The sequence below is a fragment of the Salvelinus fontinalis genome, chromosome 10, assembly GCF_029448725.1.
Source record: "Salvelinus fontinalis isolate EN_2023a chromosome 10, ASM2944872v1, whole genome shotgun sequence".
NCBI lineage: Eukaryota > Metazoa > Chordata > Actinopteri > Salmoniformes > Salmonidae > Salvelinus > Salvelinus fontinalis.
Window position 1 is genome coordinate 28,210,241 of NC_074674.1, and position 8,947 is coordinate 28,219,187.

Below are 8,947 nucleotides of genomic sequence, written 5' to 3' on the forward strand. Positions count from 1 at the left end.
GCTGATCCCATTAACGGGATCTCAGCCATAAGAAGTTTTAACTTCAAATTTTTTTTTAACACCAATGTGAAATGAAGACCTGCAAAGCTTACAGATTTAAGTCTAATAGCATGATATGACAGTAGACAAACATCAGAGTGTGCGATATGAAGGTATAGTCAGTGGACATTCTGAACCTTGTTTGAAGTCCCTAGGTCACATGACCAAGGAGCTATTGAAAGTGTACATTTTGAAAAATGTATGTAAAGCCGTGTGAGATGAAAATAGACAAACTAAGGGGTGTGCAATATAGAAGGGTAGTCAGTTGACATTCTGAACCTTGTTTGAGTTCAGTAGGTCATATGACCAATGAGCTATTGAAATTCAAAAACGTAAATAAATAATAAAAAATGTAAATCGACAAAAAATACGTGTGCAATGTGTGTCTATGTCATCGGGTTAGGTAGAACCAGTTTTGAAAGTTTTAGGAGTAATGGTTAAATAGCTATTGACATTTAAAAATTTTGATTTGTCACTGTTGACGGCCCCTAACTGCTGTTGGTGGACGTAAGGAAGTCTACAGGTGAATATCCGTTGAATATCCAACCTGAAACTGTCTTTACCTCAGTAGTTCCATTGAAATGATACCATGTCTGGAATCTAATAATAACTTTAGTATAGTTAGTATAGCTGTTAGTATAGCTGTCCCTTCATTGCAATAACATTTATCCATACTGATCAGTTTGGGAGCTGCACTTAATTTGATCAGTATAATAGTGATGTGTTGCCCATGTGAATGAAGCTCCATAATGTTAATTGTTGACTGTGTAATCATTGAGAGGATAAACAGGCTTACATGTTGACCAGACCGTTCGCTCGCGTGCGTCCGCGTATTTTGATTTTGTCCACCCACACCAGACGCACCAGGACTTTGAAATATCAAAATGAACTCAGACCCAACTATATAATAATTTGAGAACAGGTTAAAAAGCATCAAACATTCATGGCAATTTATCTAGCTAGCTTGCTGTTGCTAGTTAATTTGTCCTGGGATATAAACATTGGGTTGTTATTTTACCTGAAATGCACAAAATCCTCTACTCTGACAATTAATTCACAGATAACAGTGTAAACCGAGTTTGTTTCTAGTAATCTCTCCTCCTTCAGGCTTCTTCTTCTTTGGACTTTATATGGCGGTTGGCAACCAACTTTAAGGTGCATTACCACCACCAACAGGACTGGAGTGTGGACCTGAAATTAGCTAGCAACAGCAAACTAGCTAGCTAAATTGCCAGACGTGTTTAATGCTTTTTCTGACATGTCCCCAAATTAATATAGTTGGTTCAGAGTTTGTTTTGATATTTCAACCTGCTTGTCCTTATCTCGTATGGTGTGGGAGAACAAAATCAACATGGAGCGAGCGCGAGCGGTCTGGACTGATGTTAGTGCTCAGCTGTTCTGACTCTGTCTTTAGTTCTACAACATCATGACCTGAAAGTGTACAGGTATTAGCTATGACTTCTTTCCTTCTCCTCATAAGATTTATTTCAAGCTAAATGGGCCCACTACATTATGGGATCAATAACACTAGCCATTGACACTGGCAGAGAGTACATTTGTCTGGCGTGTGCAATGCATTGACATTTTCTGCAGGGTTCTTATTGGCCTGGGGTGACATTGAAATGTACTGTGTTACTAAACTAAATGCCAGGGCCAGCTGCAGATCGGTGACTGTTTACGGCCTGCATGCACAGCCTTCTGTCTTTCTCTCTCATTCTCATATACCTGTCTCCGACCACTTCTCTCCTTGCCCTCTCCCTGTCTTCAAATCAAATGTTTTGTCACGTGCGCCAAATACAACAGGTGTAGTAGACCTTACCGTGAAATGCTTACTTTTCAAACCCTTAACCAACAATACAGTTAAGAAAAACAAGAGTTAAGAAAAATAGTTGCTAAATAAACTAAAGTAAAAATAAAAGATCAACAATAAAATAACAATAACATGCCTATATACAGGGGGTACCGGTGCTGAGTCAATGTGCGGGGGTACAGGTTAGTCGAGATAATACATACATGTGTAACGGCTGTCTAATGCCTCCTCCCCGAATGAGGAGGAGGAGTAAGGGTCGGACCAAACGCAGCGTTGAATGAAGACATAATGATTTATTTAAACACGAACACGAAAACACTTGGAAACTACAAAACAACAAAACGACGTAGACAGACCTGAACAATGGAACTTACATAATAACACGAAGAACGCATGAACAGGAACAGACTACATACACGAACGACAACGAAACAGTCCCGTGTGGTGCGACATACACAGACACGGAAGACAATCACCCACAAACAAACAATGTGAACAGCCTACCTTTATATGGTTCTCAATCAGAGGAAACATCAAACACCTGTCCCTGATTGAGAACCATATAAGGCTAATTACCAATGAACCTAAACATAGAAACACATAACATAGACTACCCACCCAGCTCACGTCCTGACCAACTAAACAAAGTAAAACAAAGGCAAATAAGGTCAGGAACGTGACAGTACCCCCCCCAAGTTGCGTACTCCGGCGGCAAAACTGAACCTCAAGGGGAGGGTTTGGGTGGGCATCTGTCCATGGTGGTGGCTCCAGCGCAGGGCGAGGACACCACTCCACCACTGTCTCTGTCCCCCTCCTTATAGCGTCCTCCGAGTGGCGATCCTCGCCCCCGACCCTGGTCTAGGAACCTTAACACCGGTCCCCCCTAGATAACTCAGGACATAGAGGTAGCTCAGGACAGAGAGGTAGCTCAGGACAGAGAGGTAGCTCAGAACAGAGAGGTAGCTCAGAACAGAGAGGTAGCTCAGGACAGAGAGGTAGCTTAGGACAGAGGGGCAACTCTGGACTACTGGCAGCTCCGGGCTGAGGGGCAGCTCCGGGCTGAGGGGCAGCTCCGGGCTGAGGGGCAGCTCGTGACTGGAGGGCAGCTCGTGACTGGAGGACAGCTCGTGACTGGAGGACAGCTCGTGACTGGAGGACAGCTCGTGACTGGAGGACAGCTCAAGACTGGAGGGCAGCTCATGACTGGAGGGCAGCTCATGACTGGAGGGCAGCTCATGATTGGAGGGCAGCTCATGACTGGAGGGCAGCTCATGACTGGAGGGGCAGCTCATGACTGGAGGGGTAGCTCAGGACAGAGAGGTAGCTCAGGACAGAGAGGTAGCTCAGGACAGAGAGGTAGCTTAGGACAGAGGGGCAACTCTGGACTACTGGCAGCTCCGGGCTGAGGGGCAGCTCCGGGCTGAAGGCCAGCTCCGAACTGAGGGACAGCACCGGACTGGCTGGCGGATCCTGGCTGGCTGGCTCTGGCGGATCCATGGCTGGCTGGCTGCTCTGGCTGCTCATGGCTGGCTGGCGGCTCTGGCTGCTCCTGTCTGGCGGAAGGCTCTGGCTGCTCCTGTCTGGCGGAAGGCTCTGGCTGCTCCTGTCTGGCGGAAGGCTCTGGCTGCTCCTGTCTGGCGGAAGGCTCTGGCTGCTCCTGTCTGGCGGAAGGCTCTGGCTGCTCCTGTCTGGCGGAAGGCTCTGGCTGCTCCTGTCTGGCGGAAGGCTCTGGCTGCTCCTGTCTGGCGGAAGGCTCTGGCGGCTCCTGTCTGGCGGAAGGCTCTGGCGGCTCCTGTCTGGCGGAAGGCTCTGGCGGCTCCTGTCTGGCGGACGGCTCTAGCGGCTCCTGTCTGGCGGACGGCTCTAGCGGCTCATGACAGACGGGCGGCTTTGAAGGCTCAGTACAGACGGGCGGCTTTGCAGTCTCAGTACAGGCGGGCGGCTTTGCAGGCTCAGTACAGACGGGCAGTTCATGCGTCGCTTGGCAGACGGACAGTTCAGACGGCGTTGGGCAGACGGGCAGTTCAGGCGCCGTTGGGCAGACGGGCAGTTCAGGCGCCGTTGGACAGACGGGCAGTTCAGGCGCCGTTGGGCAGACGGGCAGTTCAGGCGTCGTTTGGCAGACGGGCAGTTCAGGCGCCGTTGGGCAGACGGGCAGTTCAGGCGCCGTTTGGCAGACGGGCAGTTCAGGCGCCGCTGGGCAGACTGCAGACTCTGGCCGGCTGAGGCGCACTGTAGGCCTGGTGCGTGGTGCCGGAACTGGAGGTACCGGGCTAAGGACACGCACCTTCAGGCTAGTGCGGGGAGCAGCAACAGGACGCACAGGACTCTGGAGGCGCACAGGAGGCTTCGTGCGTGGTGTAAGTGTAACGGATGTGAAATGGCTAGCTAGTTAGCGGGTACGCGCTAGTAGCATTTCAATCAGTTACGTCACTTGCTCTGAGACTTAAGTAGTGTTGCCCCTTGCTTTGCAAGGGCCGCGGCTTTTGTGGAGCGATGGGTAACGACGCTTCGCGGTTGACTGTTGTTGATGTGGGCAGAGGGTCCCTGGTTCGCGCCCGTGTCGGGGCGAGGGGACGACGTAAAATTATACTGTTACATTGATGCTGTTGACCCGGATCACTGGTTGCTGTGGAAAAGGAGGAGGTTGAAAGGGGGGTGAGTGTAACGGATGTGAAATGGCTAGCTAGTTAGCAGGTACGCGCTAGTAGCATTTCAATCAGTTACGTCACTTGCTCTGAGACTTAAGTAGTGTTGCCCCTTGCTTTGCAAGAGCCGTGGCTTTTGTGGAGCGATGGGTAACGCTGCTTCGTGGGTGACTGTTGTCGATGTGTGCAGAGGGTCCCTGGTTCGCGCCCGTGTCGGGGCGAGGGGACGGTTTAAAGTTATACTGTTACATAGGCACTGGTGGTAATGGGCAGGAGACACGCACCATAGGGCTAGTGCGTGGAGGAGGAACAGGGCTCTGGAGACGCACAGAAGGCTTGGTGCGTGGTGCCAGCACTGGTGGTACTGGGCTGGGGACACGCATCTCAGGGCTAGTGCGGGAAGCAGTAACAGGACGCACAGGACTCTGGAGACACACAGGAGGCTTGGTGCGTGGTGTAGGCACTGTCTTAACCAGACGGCTAGCACGCACCTCAGGACGAGTATGAAGAGCTGTACTGCTGGGAATGCCTATTATTTGCAAGTGATCGATTTGGTGTTTGGAGCCACACTGGCTTTGCAAACTTGAGTTGTCTAACCAAGGCAGCAACGAGACACCAAAGTACAGCTGGGCACTTACAAGCAATGGTGCTTTTGAAAACTTTTGGGGACACCGGAGTGGATCTACAGCTCAAAGAACAAGCGCGCAGGGCAACGGAGCTGCACAATGAAAAGGTGAAGGGAAATATTGAAAAGACTCATTGATTGTGTCATGTTTTTGGGTAAACACTGTTTACCCAAAAATGTTAATTTGTCAATTTCAAGGTGATGCAACGCCTGGTTATACTGCGTTTCTGTCTAAATGTATAGTGTCTAGAGCCATGGCATCATAATGATGGTAATAAGAGGTGGATTAATTCGGGTGGGACTGTGTAGTACCTCACTGAAGGCCCAGGCCCCAGGCCCATGGCACGCCACTGCCTGGTATAGAGGTCCTGGATGGCTGGACGCTTGGCCTCAGTGATGTACTGGGCAGTATGCACTACCCTCTGTAGCGCCTTGCGGTTGGAGGCCGAGCAGTTGCCATACCAGGCGGTGATGCAACCAGTCAGGATACTCTCGATGGTGCAGCTGTAGAACGTTTTGAGGATCTGAGGACCCATGCCAAATGTTTTCAGTCTTCTGAGGGGGAATAAGCGTTGTCGTGCCCTCTTCACGACTGTCTTGGTGTGTTTGAACCATGATAGTGATGTGGAGACCAAGGAACTTGAAGCTCTCAACCTACTCCACTACAGCCCCGTTGATGAGAATGGGGATGGGGTAGGCCCTCCTTTTCCTGTAGTCCATGATCATCTCCTTTGTCTTGATCACGTTGAGGGAAAGGTTGTTGTCCTGGCACCACACAGGTCTCTGACCTCCTCCCTATATGCTGTCTCATCGTTGTCAGTGATCAGGCCTACCACCATTGTGTCGTTGGCAAACTTGATAATGGTTTTGGAGTTGTGCTTAGCCACGCAGTCATGGGTGAACAGGGAGTACAGGAGGGGACTAAGCACGCACCCCTAAGGGGCCCCCGTGTTGAGGATCAGCGTGGCAGATGTGTTGTTCCCTACCCTTACCACCTGGGGGCGGCCCGTCAGGAAGTCCGGGATCCAGTTGCAGAGGGGCGTGTTTAGTTCCACGGTCCTTAGCTTATTATTATTATTGGTGTTGAACGCTGAGCTGTAGTCAATGAACAGCATTCTCACGTAGGTCTTCCTTTTGTCCAGGTGGGAAAGGGCAGTGTTGAATGCAATAGAGATTGTTTCATCTGTGGATCTGTTGGGAAGGGGGGTATGCAAATTGTAGTGGGTCTAGGGTTTCTGGAATGATGGTGTTGTGAGCCATGACCAGCATTTCAAAGCACTTCATGGCTACAGACGTGAGTGCTACGGGTCGGTAGTCTTCTTGAAACATGTAGGTATTACAGACTCGGCCAGGGACAGGTTGAAAATGTCAGTGAAGACACTTGCCAGTTGGTCAGCACATGCTCGGAGTACACGTCCTGGTAATCCATCTGTTGACCCGTTTTAAAGTTCTTGCTCACATCAGCTAAGTTAAGCATTATCACACAGTCGTCAGGAACAGCTGGTGCTCTCATGCATGCTTCAGTATTGCTTGCCTCGAAGTGCGCATATAAGTAATTTAGCTCGTCTTTCAGGCGTGTGTCACTGGGCAGCTCGCGGCTGGGCTTCCATTTGTAGTCTGTAATAGTTTGCAAGCCCTGCCACATCCGATGAGAGTCGGAGCCGGTGGAGTAGGATTCAATCTTAGTCCTGTATTTACGCTTTGCCTGTTTGATGGATCATCTGAGGGCATAGAGGGATTGGGGTACGTACGGTCACTGTGGGGACAATGTCATCAATGCACTTGTTGATGAAGCCGGTGACTGATGCCATCGGATGAGTCCCGGAACATATCACAGTCCGTGCTAACAAAAGTTCCGTATTAAGCGAGTCACTGGTACTTCCTGCTTTAATTTTTGCTTGTAAGCGGGAATCAGGAAGATTCGAATTATGGTCAGATTTGCCAAATGGAGGGCGAGGGAGAGCTTTGTACGCATCTCTGTGTGGAGTAAAGGTGGTCTAGAGTCCCCCCCCCCCTATTGTTGCACATGTAACATGCTGTTAAAAATTAGGTCAAACGGATTTAAGTTTCCCTGCATTAAAGTCCCCGGGTCACTAGGAGTGCCCCCTCTGGATGAGCATTTTCTTGTTTGCTTTTGGCTATATACAGTTCGTTGAGTGCGGTCTTAGTGCCAGCATTAGTTTGTGGTGGTAAATAGACAGAATATAGATGAAAACTTTCTTGGTAAATAGTGTGGTCTATCATGAGATATTCTACCTTAAGCGAGCAAAACCTTGAGACTTCCTTAATATTTGATTTCGCGCGCCAGCTGTTATTGACAAATAGACAGACCCGTCACCCCTTGCCTGATCGGAGGCAGCTGTTCTGTCTTGCCGATGCACGGATAAGCCAGCCAACTGTAAATTATCCATGTTGTCGTTCAGCCACGACTTGGTGAAACATAAGATATTACAGTTTTTAATGTCCCGTTGGTAGGATAGTCTTGAACAGAGCTCATCCAGTTTATTCTCCAATGATTGCACGTTGACAAATAGTATGGATTATTGAGGTGCGTTACCCACTCGCCAACGAATTCTCACAAGGCACCACGACCTGAGTCCCCTGTATCAGCGTCTTCTCTTCATGCGAATGACGAGGATTTGGGCCTGGTCGGGTACCTTGAGTAAATCCTTTGCGTTCGACTCGTTAAAGTAAAATCTTTGTCCAGTTTGAGGTGAGTAATCACTGTTCTGATAACCAGAAGCTCTTTTCGGTCATAAGAGATGGTAGCAGAAACATTATGTACAATAAAAAAGATGAGCTGGCTCACTCCCAGAACAATTATTTTGTGTGGAGGTGCTGACTAATGGCAAATAAATTATAAACTATAAAAAATAAAGAGAGTCGCACACTCCATATATAAACTCCCAGTAACTTATTGGAGTGTTTGACTTTTTATTTTTATAGAAACATTATGTACAAAATAAGTTACAAACAATGCAAAAAAACACGCATAAAACAGCACAATTCATTCTAATAAAACTGTGTCTTTCTCTATCTCTGTCACTCACACACACACACACACCTCTCCCCTTTGCTGAGCAGAAGTTGTGTGTTACAGCAGGATATCTGAAACCTTTATCCTGTAGATGTGCTGGAGCAGTACTAGTAGTAGTAGACAACTCTGTTTACTATACCAAGGCACAGACAGACAGACGGACGGACGGGCGGATGGACGGACGGACGATATCAAGAATGCAGCTCTGGGACATAGACTTGATCTTGTCTTAGCTGTTTTCATGCAGGTTGTTTGATTGTGCCAATAAAGCACTTTGATTTGATTTACTTATTATCTCAGAAGCACAAACGGCTCTGGAGCCTCCTTATGTAGCCACATAAACACCTAGCATATAACTAGAGCTTCATGTTTAGCAAATGAAGCGTCTTTATGAAGTTATTACACCACCAATCAATTGTCGATCAGTGTATTGTAAAACACATTCAGTAGCCTGTGTGGTAGTTGAAAAAGGGAAATGACAGATACAGTGTTACAGAATATGTCATTCATGCTCAGAATGTACTGTTCTGGCTTAATGAGTACCATAACCTGTTCCAGGTAAAGATGAACTGAAGTGGCAGAATTGGACTCTGTTCACCTGATAAGAAAGATAGGGAATGGCTGCTGTGTGCATTGAATGATTTTTTTAGTGCTGCCAGTGTGTTAGGAGAAGAAGGCTACAAGCAGTGCTCTAAATTCTAATTTTCTTTGGTAGCACTGGTAGTCTGGTCCCAGTGGTCTCTGTCCCCTGACCAGGCTCAAACCAGTGGTCCTCTGATCGCAAACAC